The sequence below is a fragment of the Athene cunicularia genome (genome assembly GCF_003259725.1).
Source record: "Athene cunicularia isolate RWA chromosome 17 unlocalized genomic scaffold, athCun1 chr17_part1, whole genome shotgun sequence".
In the NCBI taxonomy this organism is placed as follows: domain Eukaryota; kingdom Metazoa; phylum Chordata; class Aves; order Strigiformes; family Strigidae; genus Athene; species Athene cunicularia.
In genome coordinates this window covers 4,357,799-4,371,227 of record NW_020799122.1, presented here as the reverse complement: position 1 = coordinate 4,371,227, position 13,429 = coordinate 4,357,799, and the positions used below count along the sequence as shown (strand labels likewise).

The window sequence follows — 13,429 nt, the reverse complement described above, 5'->3', positions numbered from 1 at the left end:
CACCCGCCCACCCCAGAGACTTCTCCTAGCAGGGCAACTTTTCAGGCTGGAAATGTCCCCCGGCCAAGCTGAAAAACTTGGGTTAGCTTACTAAGAACTAACAATAAATCTTACTCCTGACTAGTACTTTTCCCTGCCCAATTCACCGGGCAGGCCTTGCTCCCTCTCCATCACCACCATCACGGCATCCCCCCAGCCAGGCACAGTCTGCTGGAGTGCCGGCGGAAACATGAAAAAGCCCTAATTGTCAGAAAACACTGCTGAAATAATGCACCGAAGGTGGAAAGAAAGGAATTTGCCTTCTGATAGAGCAAGTCTTTCCAGAATTGCTCCATTCACCTGGATTTCAAGCTCTTCAGGCTGAAAGCCAGCCGCTGATGCCCTCAGAGCCCGACGCCTGAGCCCTGTGGGACCTGGTGCCTTACACCAATAGCTCCCAGCAGCTTTCCTGCTGTCCCATCTCCAGGGAAATGCCTCGAGAGCAGGGTTTCACGGCTCAGACAGGACTGCTGGGGCATGCAGATTGGAAGAGACTCACACAGAGTCACCGACTGAGCTCTCCGCAGGTTACAACCCTGGCTGGGAGCTGGAGCTGCCTCCTAGCCACTGGGGCACCGACACCGCAACTGGGATGGGTCCAGCTCTGCCATCCACAACAGTCGTGGGGACAAAGCTCTCATGGGCCAGGGACACTGGGCTGAGGGAGAGCAAGGTCTTGGCAACAGGGGCAGCAGCTCTCATGGTGGCCCTCCCAGCAGTGGCTGCTTTAGCTCCAGGGATTTGTTGGCTCTGGCTGTGCAGTGGCATCTGCATGGAGCCTCATTGCAGCGACTGGGCTGGGGGAGATGGACTGAATCAGTGCTGCTGGGATTCAGCCCTTTGCTATCAGAAACACTACGTGCCTCCAAGCTTGTGTTTGCACCTTTTAGCTTTTCCCTGTGGCAGCCACAAAGCCATGCAGATCCCTGCGTGGCACGGAGCAGAGCAGCAGCGGATGCAGCCAGCAGCCAGCCCCAGCTGCACGTTCAGCCTTTGTGCAACACCTGAGCTAAAGCCCTGGTTCAGCCCAGGGCCTCTGGCCTTGGCCCCTCTCTGGCTCTGGCAAATGAAGCAGTACCAAGCCTGAGAGGGAAAGCATTGCTATGCAAATACCCATTTTACAGATAAGGGAAACTGAGCCCTGGGCTGGTTAAGACTCTGCTTTTGAAGTTACGTTGCTTGAAATCTATCAAATATCAGCCCATTTTTAGACTAAGTTGGTTTCCCTTAGGCCAGGCACTGGGTAAGCTGCAAGCTGGGATCAGCTCCACTCTCTTTCCACCCTCCACACCAGTGGTTGGGAAGGATGAGTCCCCACACCTGACCTGGTGGCCCCTGCGGATGTCCTGAGACACAGATGAGCCATCGATCCTGAGATGCAGATGAGCCATCGATCGGGGACTGGGGAAGGAAGGACACGTACAGTGTATGTTTCCAGCAAGTAATAAATCCAACAGCTTTGCATTTCCCAGGGGTATGAACACAGCTCCGTGGGATGGAAGATCCTCAGCAGATTGAAGTCTTTGTGAGCTGCACAACTCGCTCTCATTTGCTCAAGATTTACAGACTTAAACAGGCTGGGGTGGAGGGAGAAGGGCCAAACATTTCCTTGGTGCTCATCAAATGCAGCAACCTGAGAGCTCCAGGGACCACCCTCCACTCAGCTGCAGTAACGGGTGGGAGGGGGACCAGCTCCCCTCTGTCCTTGCCCCCCCCAGCTGTGGGTGCTCGGTGATGGCTGGTGACACCTTCAGCAGCCCCACACTGCCCCCCCAGCACCCTGTGGTCACGTGCCATCTCCTGAGCTGCCCTGGGCTCCAGCTCTCCATGCAACCCACTTACCACATCAGTCCCCACTCCTCTGCCTCTGTGACACAGACTCCCTGTGGTGTGACCTGGGTCTGCGCTTCCAGCTCCTGCTGCTGCGTGACACCGGGTGAATCCCTGGGTGCTGGCTGTGGCCGACCGCCCAGCATCTCCCGGGACAAGCCCTTGGGACTGCCTGAACAACCACTCATGCACCAGCAGCCCGACCTGGGATCTCCAAAGAGATATATGTTCTTGCCTTAAAAAAAAAAAAATCATAAAAAAGGATAGGGAGTTTCCATAGCTACAGCTTTACATTGCTCTGGCAAAGGCTCAGGTTCAGCTCGTGTAACAAGAATCAAGCAGAGTGTTTTTCCCACTCCAACCCAGCAAGGTAGCATGGTGCATGAATAAAGAAGTGAAGAGGGGAGAGGCAGCTCGGGGATTCTGGAAATAAATATTAAGGACTGGCATGGGAGGCTGCGTCTAGCGCTGCGCTCCCTGCCCTGCCTGACCCATGGCCTGTATGGGGCACGAGCTGCAGCTGCAGGTGGGGAGGGAAGGAGCCCTCACAGCCCCCCCCTCGCCAGCAGGGCAAGCGAGACACGCACCCCCATGCTGCTCGACGTGGTCAGAAGCCAAAATCTGCTTCACTTAAATTACTGTCTGCATGGTGCTCCCAGGTCTGGACTTCCAGAGACGGGGAGCCGGATCAAGCAGTGGATCTGCAGAGATTTAGTGCTGCTGCCAATGCAGAGTCACTGCCCACAGGACCTGGGAACGCAGGGACATCACCACTTAGGGCTGGCGTCTGGACTGCGGCTCGTGGGGAAGGACACACACACTTACAAACCCCTCTAATCGTGAGCAAGAGGGCAATGGGCTTCCTCATTGCTTGTGACCAGGAGTCTTCCTACAGGCAGTAAAATCTCCTTATGTTATCCTTTTTAATAAGGATTTATCATTGCTGCATCAGGGGAATTAATACAGACTGTCTGAGAGGGTAATTTTCAGATTCTTGGCAACTTACACTGAATCAGTTCCAGTAAATTTTCCTTTTTTCCTCACCTTAATTCTGTTACAGCTTTTCCTGGGAGATAGAAGAGGGAGCGAATTAACTCAGAGGGAAAAAAAAAAAAACAAACAACAACCCACAACAACAAAATCATAAGCAAAAAAGAGGAAAAGATAAAGTAATTCATATAGCTCAGCTGAAAACGGTCATGAGGCGAATAAAGAAACAGAGAAAAACCTTCACACAAATTGCTCTACTCAAAACCATGTGGGCTTAACAGAGCTGCTGGGATCAAATGTTTGAAATATCGACTGTTCCCAGGGACAGCATCTTTCAGAAATCAAAACACATGTGATGGATTTTTTTTGCCTAGCGTCAGCATTAAGACAACGCAACCCCTGTCTTTGAAATGACTCCTTGATGCTCGGGAGGCCCGGGAGAGCGATGCGGTGGTTCGTGCTCCCTCACACTCGCTCTGCCATCTCCTCACCATCCCCAGGAGCCAGAGCAATGCTGCCACCAGCACGGAACGCCGTGGGAAACCGAGGCAGGCGAGGCTGGTGGGGCAGGGAGCTCCCACCGCTTCTGCTGGTGCTTGGTGCCTGCACGCGTCAGGCTCTGCACTCCCAGCAACTCGTGTTTGCCGCAGATCAGTGCTGGCATCTTCCTGAGCAGGCTGCAGTCTCTGCCTTACTTGCTTAAATGACGCCTGACTTGCAGCACCTCAAAGGACTAGAAAACGCCAGGTATCCTCTCTTGGAAAGCCAAGCCTTAGACCAGTGTCCTGGATCACTCCTGTGTGAGCCCTTCCTTGGCCTTGCTGACGGGTGGACAGGTCAGGGTTCCAACAGCAGCTGTACTTGCCATGGGCTGGGCTGGGCTCCCTGCAGCCCCGGGGGTGTCAGGTCATGTACCCCACTAGGGATGTGCATGTAGAAATACCTCCATCCATCCTGGGAAGCGGGAGAAGACTCACACGCCAGCACTGCCCCACTCCACCCTCCAAATCTCAGCTGAATTTCACCTTTTTCCACTTGCACAGTGAGCTCGCTTCGCTTGAACGTGTTGGCTTGAACTCGCTGGGAAGCAGGTATGTTATACTGTTAAATAACACTTTCTGCCCAGAGCTCACCTTGCAGCTGTGAGGAACTGGGAACCCATAACCAAAGTAGCAAAACCTTTCACTGAACCGACGCTGCTTTTCTGAGCTCTCTAGACATCACCCCGGCCACGCTGATGCTGCAGTACCACAGTGAGCACTTCGTTAACAGCCAGCCTCAATGGTAAACCCTACAGAAACCTGCTTAACAGAGAAGTTTAAGTCTTACAAAATGCAAATGTGGGCAGCTTCACTGCCCTGTACCTGGTTGGCAGACCAGAGCCCATCGAAATGCAGGTTCCCGACTCGGGAGATGCCCCTCGCAAGGTTAAACAGACCGCAGATCTCCTCTGGGAACCGGGAGTACATCCACTGCTCTCTCAAAACACAGAATCACAGGGGGACTGCTAAATAAAACACCCTGCAACCTGGCTGCCACTGGTCCTGGGCTTGACAGCAGGGAGATGGGGTAGCATGTGCCAGCCCAGGAATTTCCACTGTGATCACAGGATGCTTCAGCTCTGCTTCTGGCTGGTTTAATTAGGATATCATGAAATTGCACAAGATTGTGATATTCAGGTTAAATGGCAATGTTAGCATTCCTACCAAAGCACTTTTTTTTTTTTTTCCCATGTTCCTACAAATGTTCTCGTCTGTATTCATTTCTGGAAATCTTCTATTTTTGATCAGACCCCAAGCACTGGCTACAACAAGACCGTGCCAGTGCTACGCATTTCTGAGACTGGGCAACTCTAACCCTCTGCAGTTCACAGAAGTGCCGTAGCCCAGCAATACTCATGCTTTATATTTACTCCCAGACAAGTCAGAAAGTATTTTAAAGACCAGCCCTTTGTCTGTTAATCCTCACATTCACCAATAAAACACAATATTTACAAAGCTATCCAGAAAGCAAGTAAGATCAGTCCTTGGTTTCTCAGAAACGAGTATCACAGTCTTGTGTTTTCTATAACCTGTTTTGTTTTATTTAAAAATACAACAAAAACAAAGATGTGATGCCAGAAACACAAGGCAAAATATGTGCAACTAAGAAAACCCCACTTTCTGTGGGCTGAATCTGCTCCCACGAGCTACTGTGAGAAACAGGAATAACTCTTGAGAAGACAATAATGTTAAACTGATGTAAATCAGCAAAAGCAAGCTCGAACTGTCTAATATTAATTGCATATATATTATGCTTGTCATTATCTCAAGGGGCTATGCCTGCCCACGGGATGTCACATCCAGTGCTGGCCAGAGGGGATACCAGCCCCTGCAGGGATCATCCTGCTCACAAACCCGGATCGAAGCAGCCGTGAAGAGGCAGCAGCCCCCCAGGATGAAATCTCAGCTACGCCGCTCCTCTGCTCTGCGATGCCCTGCACAGGGGACACGTCTGGCACTCCTTACGGCCCAGAACGGGTTTTCATGTCCCTGAGGTGCCCTGGGAGCTTCTGCCCGAGCCGCAATGAGCCCAGCGATGCCAGCACCCGGCTGCAGACCAGAGCTGCCCCTCTCTGGGTAAGTCCCTGGCTTCAGCACGATCAGTAAGGGATGGCTTTGGTGGCAGCGGGATCAGAGAAGTCACCTGGAGAGGTTTGAGAAACACCTTTCGAGTGCTTTGATGAGTTTGGATGGAGGAGGGGGGTCCGGCCCCGCTCTCTGCCAGGGGCATGCTCCTGGCAGAGCTGCAGCCACGGGCACAGCTGAACCCCACAGCTCTATGCCTGTCTCTGCGCAGGGAAAGGCCTCTCAAAGGAAACCCACAGGACAGACACAAGTTCGAATTATTCCCCCAGCCCTTCCTTTATGCAATATAACAATACAATCACGAAATTCACCTAACAGCAAACCCAAATCAACACTGATTATCCCAACTCCACTCCCACTCTCGCGGCATGGCTGTTTTTCCCCAGATCCCACCACTAATCTTTCCAGGGCTTAGCTACTGTCGGAGAAGGGAGACGCGGACACCAGTTGGTCATCAGCAAGTCTCATTTATTAGTTGCTTATGATCACTTAAATAGCCGTGTTAATCAGCTCATACATATTGCAAAATTCTAGCTCATCATTGGTTAATTGCTGCTGTCCACGCGCTCAGGCTGCTTTTGTGATTGGAGAGAGTGTACTGATCATGTTCCATGTCGTAAGCCTTGCTAAGCAGTTTCGTTTCTTGTTAGTTTCGTTTCTTGTTAGTTTCTCCGCAGAGTCTGCAATTCTTCTAGTTGTAGCCTGTTCCTTATCCTGTAGATAAGAAGTCCTCGTGCTGCGGGGTCTACGTGCCGAAGTCTGAGTGCTCCTCTGGGCCTGAGGCCAGGTCGGCCTTGAGCGTCTCAAAGCCTGCATTGTACAAGTCCCAGACTTTGCCATGTCCCTGTTGTATTAAAAACTCCTCTACAAGCTACCCAGCAGGCGACACCAATCAAACCAAAACACCTCCTTTTCCTTCCACATGAGAGTCTTATAAATTGCATCCCTGTAAATCCCTGCTTGCACCAGCTTGCAGAGGAGACAGGGAGAGATCCCCAACAGCCAGGCCATGCATTTCCTAGGGCACCCTCCGGCAGCCAGGACACGGCAGCACTTGCTCAAACCTGAGCCTCTGGCAACCTCCGATGCTGTATTTTCTCCCCAGTGCGGGAGTTCAGCTTGGATTGCTGCAAAAAGCATCATGTCTTGCTATGTAATTCACGTATATTGAGACAGCTAAAGAGTGACAACATGCATGCTATTGTTCTGCGGACGCAAGGGTGGGAATCCAGGAGGAAGAAGGAGCATCACTGCCTGCAGGGCCAGTGCAGGCAGGCACGGGTTAGGGAGAGCACTGCACAAGCTGTAAGCTAGCTATGAAGGCAGGCAACGGATAAAGGAGAGAGTTAATCATTTGCCAAAGCTCAGGCAGGAAGACCCATGACAAGTCTTTAAACAAATCCACTCTGAGAGCAAAGGGAATCCCGATGTAAATCACACGGCAGAGCCCAAGCAGCACCCTCTGCTTAAACAGGGAATCAAACGTGGGTTTCGGATCAGGAGCTCTGTACTGGGATTGCAATGTCCCTGCCGGACCCCTCAGAAAACACTGTATTATTTCTGATGAAAAGAACCGCGCAACCCAGAGGAGCGAAGGTGGAATATTGGGAATAAAATTGAGCAAAGCTATTTGCAGGTAAGTTATTTTTTCTCACAGGCACTGGTGCCTTTAAGTGGATGTTTGAGCAGAGCTGCGATTTGCACACACTGTAACGCAGCGGCTTTGGGGACTCGTCTGGCACTTGCCTGTGAACTCCCTCGGTCTCCCGGCACGCTCCCGCACCATCACAGCAAATACCCGCTTTGAAGGAGCCTGTGTATCATCTTTTACAACAAAGTCCAAGACGTCTCTCTGTTATGATAGGTTCCAGTTTACAAGTCTTTGAATCTCGAGACATTTTTATCCGCTTCAGTGGAAGTGAACTAAGCTGGGGAGAGGCTGGGGGAGATGATGACTTCTGAATCCATCACAAGGCTGCGGCAGTCCCCAGAGGGTTTCAAAGCAGCCACATCACCCAGCAATCTGGATATTTATCCTCCCCCAGGCAGCCAGTTTCCTTTCATTAACGCTGATGTGTTTTTCCCTTTAACCTCAAACAGTCCGAAACTCTCAGTGAGTAAAGAGACAGCCTGGCTTTGACTGATGCCAGCTCTGCAGGTACACGTGGAACAGGCAACGCTAGAAGAGGCCACTTCTGTCCATTATGGTCCAGCCTAGATCTTCAAGCAGCTGCGGAACAAGGGGCTGCTCTGCACAGGAAAAAAAAATGAAACCCCGAAGGACTTTTCCTCTCAGTTTGCTGAGAGTCCCCTCCAGCAGAAAGAAATCCCAGCTGTGTGGCACACCCACCGCTTGCAATCCCCCCAGTATAATGAGCTTATGAGCTTCTGCGGCTCAGACCCTGTGATGAACTTGTGCCCAGAGAAAAGCACGGCCTCAAAGCCAGACCTAAAGCTGGCAGTGCTTGTCCCCCACCTGGCAAGAAGATCATCTCCTTTATCCTCTGCCCAAGAGAGGCCAACCAGTGCAGCCTTGGAAAAGTCTAAGCTGGAGTTTAGTGGCAATTTAAAGAAAAAAAAACTACACGCTTTCTCACCACAGCCTATTTTTCAGGCTGGCAGCTTCTGATGGTTCTCACCACCTAAGTTTCTGTGCTAGTTAGCGGCTGACCGGCGGGAGGGCAGGCCTGGAGCACCAGCAGATGATCAGAAGGGAGAAGGCAGACAGGGAGGCGCAGGCTGGGGTGTGTGGGCTCTCAACAGCCCCCCGCTGGCACCTGCTGCCAGGGCTCCTCTGCAGCACTGACCCAGCCTCACGGCAGCACCACATGAGACAGAGGAGGCTGGAGCCAGGACAGGATGGTCCTGCTGTAGGCAGAGTGCTCCGGGCGGCTCCATAACTCCACAGGCACCCCCTGATCTCGCTCCCCCCTCACCTCCCTCTCAAGAGAAAATCAGTTGCAAAACCGAAAGAAAGATGTGGGCGACCTCGGTGTGATTTCCTCCCCATCACAGCTCTCCAAGGGGAATGAAATTAACGGTGAGAATTAATTCTGTTTGCCCTGGGGCCAAGGTAAGAAGGCAGGAGTGATTTCTCCCAGGGGCGCGCGCAGTTGTAAGGCTGGTGTGAGTGACAGCAAAGCCACCTCTCTTCCCTTCTGCCACATGTGAGCGGCATCCTTGTCACCGGGGCGAGGGAAGGAGATGATGGCTGGCACTTTGCTTCTGCCAAAAATTCACTCGCCCTTCCTTTTCTTTTTTTGTAAGGAGGCTATTAACTGAGCAGGGACATGATGAATAAAGATGTGGGCTGCAGAGTGTCTCCTGCAGCGGCCTCGCTGAGCCCTCCCAATGCTGGCAGACTTTGCCAGCCCCCCCCTCTCCCTGCAGAGCCTTCCGCCCTCATCTCAGGTGCTCAGAGGCGGTTGCTTTATCCACTGCTAATGACATTTATTTTCTTTTCAGAGCTTTGGGGAGGACTCTTTCTCTCGCCCTCCCTGCTGATGTGAATCCTGCTGCCCTATTATGCTGAACTGAGACTTTCTTTACAGTAGAACTGCTGGTGGTCTCCCCTACATCCCCCGTCTGTGCCCCCCAGCTTGCTCTTGCCACAGCAAGATGTATTTTTCCTGGGCTTGATCCAACCAGAACTGAAATAAAGAGAAAAACTTACTTTTTCAGGTTGGATCAGGTCCCTGGCCTGGTGAGGATGGGCTGGGTTTGTGGTAACTTTCCTATTAAATGTCCTTCAGAAAAAGGTAATTATCACAGTACCATTAAAGCTTTCCTTGTTGCACAGCCAGATAACTCGCTGGGAGTCTTTTGAAATAACCTTTAAACAATAGCTCCTGTCTTGCTTACTGAATGTTTCTGAACGCAACAGTAATGCATCCAGATGTCACCCGTGTCTACTGTAGGCCTAACTATTTCTGGAAATACACCAAGGGCGAATTGCTTGGATAATGTCAGATATTGTTGCGGAGAGGATGTGACAAGTTTCCATCTCTTTGATAAAAGCTGCGGAGCAGAGAGATGTTTCCCAGGGCAGCAGAGCCACGTGCACCTTCAACTCAGCCCGGCGCAGGAGCTGCATCCCTCCCCGTAGCTCATGGGCAGGTGCTTTCCAGCTGGGGAAAAAATCAGGGTTGCTGTCAAGGAAAGCTTGGCAAGCTCACAAACTGCCACGCTGGGGGAGCGTGTCGCTGCGGGTGGCTTTTGTCCTGGAGGTTAAGAGATGAGGAGAGAAGCATTGGAGACAGCGAGGAGGGGCTGAGCATCCCTGTGACCAGGCAAACTCGGGGATGATGTCCCGGCCCATCTTGTGCCATTATTCTGAATGAAGCTGAGCTCCAGTTCTGACCCATCACAGCTGCTTGTCTCAACCAGCAAGATAAAAACTCTGTCGGAAGTGAGAGGGTGAACAAAACTCCCCCAGCCCCTGACTCATGTCTTGTCTCCTCTCCATGGCCTGCCAAGAGGAGCACCAGTGCACACCGAGGGAGATGCCAGTGCCCGAGTGTCCCAGGCTGCAGCTTACACCGCTGCCCCCCCGACTCCAGTGAGAAATCTGTACTCTTGGACACGTAGGATGGGGCAAAATCGTGGGCGTTGTGATTTTGGCTTAAATCAGCTCCGTTCCTGACCCCTGTCTGCGCTGCCCCTGACACAGGCCCCTTGAGAACCACACAGGTCCTCCCTCTGGTGCCCTGAACTGCTATTAATGGGTCGTGGGCTGTTATCAAACTTTCCAGGGAGAAAAGGGTCCAAGGATGTTTCAAATTGTTATTATGAGTTTTAATTTTGTTCCCTAACGTTTCCAGCCGACCTCTGCTCAGGGCTGTGCTCGCGGGGATCGCAGGGCTCGCAGGTTCCTGAGGTCCCAGCCTTGTCTGGGTTGGCCTCGGCTGTGATCTGAATGTGGCCGAAAGGTCTGAAGAAGGTCAGAGTCCATCACCCAACCTATTTGTCACCCCGCTGCCAATCTGTGGTACTGGGATATGATTTTTTTCTCAAGCAAAAGGTGAAACGATCCTGCCTACTGTAATAAATTAGATCGTGAGGAGAGAAGGAGATGATAACACAATGACAAGGGAGGAAGTGTAAATTAGAATGGGAACGAGTTGCAAATTCAAGCCTAACACCTGCCACCTCTCCTCTATCCCTTCCCTGCTCTTCTTCAATGTTTTAAGTTGCATCACAAGCTGTGGCTGCGGGAGCCCTGCCAGCAACAAGCACCTCTTCACTGGCCATGTCCTTATCCATATCCATGACAACACGACAGCCAGGTACCGGAACATGATGAGTGAGGAGGTACCAAGTTATCCCCATTTCTTACACCAGCACTAATACAGCCAGGCACTGCGCAGCCAGATGAAAAGCTCCAAGTTACGTAGATACAGCTTGGCCAGCTGCAAAAACCCCTCACTGACCCATGTGCTGGGCACCGAGGACGTATCCTGACGTGCCCAAAGGTCAGTGGCACAGACTTCTTCAGCCTGCGAGGACGCAGCTCAGCTCTCTGGGCTGCACATAAATGCCTGACGGAATTAAGCACCATTGTCTCTCTGAATCCGGCATCCAGCAAAACTTTTAAAGGATTCTAAAGGGGGTGCTCAGGTATGGCTCTAGGGTCAGCAGATGTTCTTCAGCTTTAGACATGGAAATACCTTTAGAAAGACTTGGGTCAACATTCCACCAACAGCCACTTCTAACCACGTTCTTATACATTGCAAAGCCTGGGAGACCAAACCTTCAGGCTCGACTCTCGTGTCACCTACACGAGGGTTTGAGGACTGCTGCAGTTGCAATGGAGAAAGATCAGGAGGAGACGTGACAGCTAGACTGATCTCTTTGCTGGAGAGCAAAGAGAAACACGGCGGAGATACAGCCAGTAACCACGGTGCTGGTCACACTCTGCAACTCTTTTGTCCTCAGGTAGGCACAGGTATTTCAGAACTGTCTGTACTGTAATCTGTGTTCACTGATAAGAAAGCAGAAAGGAACAAATGCTGTTTCCTTCCTCTCCCCTCACATCCCCACATCGTTCATAAGTGAGAACCGATCGGCTGAGGGGTGATAAATCAACATCACTCACTTTGCGGGGGATTTTGTTCAAGTTCTTTACATCTACTGAGCACCAGCCCCGTTTAAGAGGTCCTGTCATCCTTCTGCACAGAAATCCTGACATGCAGAGGAAGGAGGTTACACTTCTAATTACAGCTGCACAGTCTTTAAGGTGTTTGAAATCTCTTTTCACCAAGTGACAGCCGTAATGCATCTTTCTGCTCATTTCAGACTAGATGAAAACCAACCATAAAAGGTTGCAAACAACCTTCCATTCTTCACACGCCATCGCAACAGGGCAAGCACCTAAATACAGGTGTGAGGCTAGTTCAGGTGATTAGTTCATGCACAATTTATGTAAACTATTTTCTCTTAACAGCATTGTAATTCGGATGCTTACTCAGTGAAGATGAGATACAATAACGAAAAAAAACCCCATCATTCTGGGTACTTTTGCTCAAAACGAGGTCATCCAGGAGCGCTGCCTGCACTCTAAACATCGGGATGTCTGCCAGGTTTCCTAAAATGACAGGCATCCATCAAGATAGACTGAAGCGCATGATTTTACCATCTAGGTTTTATGCTGATTTCACTGCTCATTTTAGGCTAGAAGACAATCTGTTGAACCTCAAAGTGCAATCTTCTCTTACCTTTAATTTATTCTGTCAGAAAACTGTCTACCTTAATGAATATGAGCACACCCCCACTACCTTCCAAGTTTGGCGATCTGTTATGTCAAATATAAATAATCCTGTCTGAAACCAGTCGATATGGGGAAATGAAAAGCCATCTTCCCTCGGGGGATTTCTCTCTCCCTCCCACAGCCCTGCAGACTACCTTTAACGTACTGAACAGTGTCCATGTGCCTCTGAGAGCGCAGACCTGGCCAGCTGCTGTGTTAACCACTTAGTGACAAAACCAACCTACAGATGGATGTGCTATCGCCTTCCTTGCTTTCAACTCTGGATTCCTGTCCATCACCATTGCTTCGCGGCGTGGGAGCTAGTGGGTTTGCTGCCTGACCTGGGGATGGGGGGGTCTCTACAAACTCATCTGGATGGAGTAGGGGGTTCCTACGTCCTCTGGGGCCAGGACATGAGATAGGAACAAACCTTTGTCCTAGATGCGTGGTTCCAGGTGAGATGCCCAGAGAGGCGATGGGGAGAGGCCGGGCTCAGCCCCACGCTGCGCAAGCACCCGGAGGAGGGCGAGCTGTCCCCGGGGCAGAGAAGGACACGACCCCCATGCCCCGGCATGGCACGGGATGGGGGCAGCTTTCCCACCCCACCTCTGAGAGATGCTTTCATGATCTCCTTTACATAGGCATGCCTTTGAAACTCAAGATGTTGTAGGGCCAAGGAAAACCAAGCCGGGAGCACCGCGGTGTTTTTCATCCTGGGCTAAGGTGGTGGGACTTGACCAGCCCCCCCGCCCCGAGACAGGCTATCGGGGAGCCGATGCTGTGCAATTCTCCATGTCCCTATCCGCTCCGTCTCCCTCCTCCAAATCCCTTCCCAGCCCCAACTCTCGCAGCCGGGGCTCCCCTCTGCCTGCTCCCCCCCTTGCAGGCATTCCCCCGGGACGCGGGGGTTCACTGCCGGTCCCCCCCCCGAGCAGCAATCCCACCGCTGCTTGAAAGGTACTTCAGGATGCACCGGGAGGAGGGAGAGGGAAGTAACCAAGTGGAAAAGCACCGCAGAAGCCCCCCCACACCCCCCGCCCCCCTCAGCGATGCGAAAGACGGGGTGAAGGAGCCCAGGCAAAGCCGGGGGATGTCCGGAGCCTCCGCCGCCCTCCCCGCTTACCTTCAAACGGGGGAATTGGGCTGGATCGCTCAGGTGAGGACCGCGTCTCCCGAAGTCTCCGGCTCGGAGAGCATC

At 51.9% G+C, this 13,429-nt stretch overlaps 1 protein-coding gene across 1 annotated transcript in view; it reads right to left on the bottom strand.

The window, feature by feature from the left end:
* The window catches only part of FAM163B (family with sequence similarity 163 member B), a 22,445-nt gene extending 9,016 nt beyond the window's left edge, over positions 1–13,429 (bottom strand). The window contains exon 1 of the mRNA XM_026860406.1: positions 13,355–13,429. The gene's annotated coding sequence lies outside the window, so the exon portion shown is untranslated. The remainder of the gene's footprint in view (positions 1–13,354) is intronic.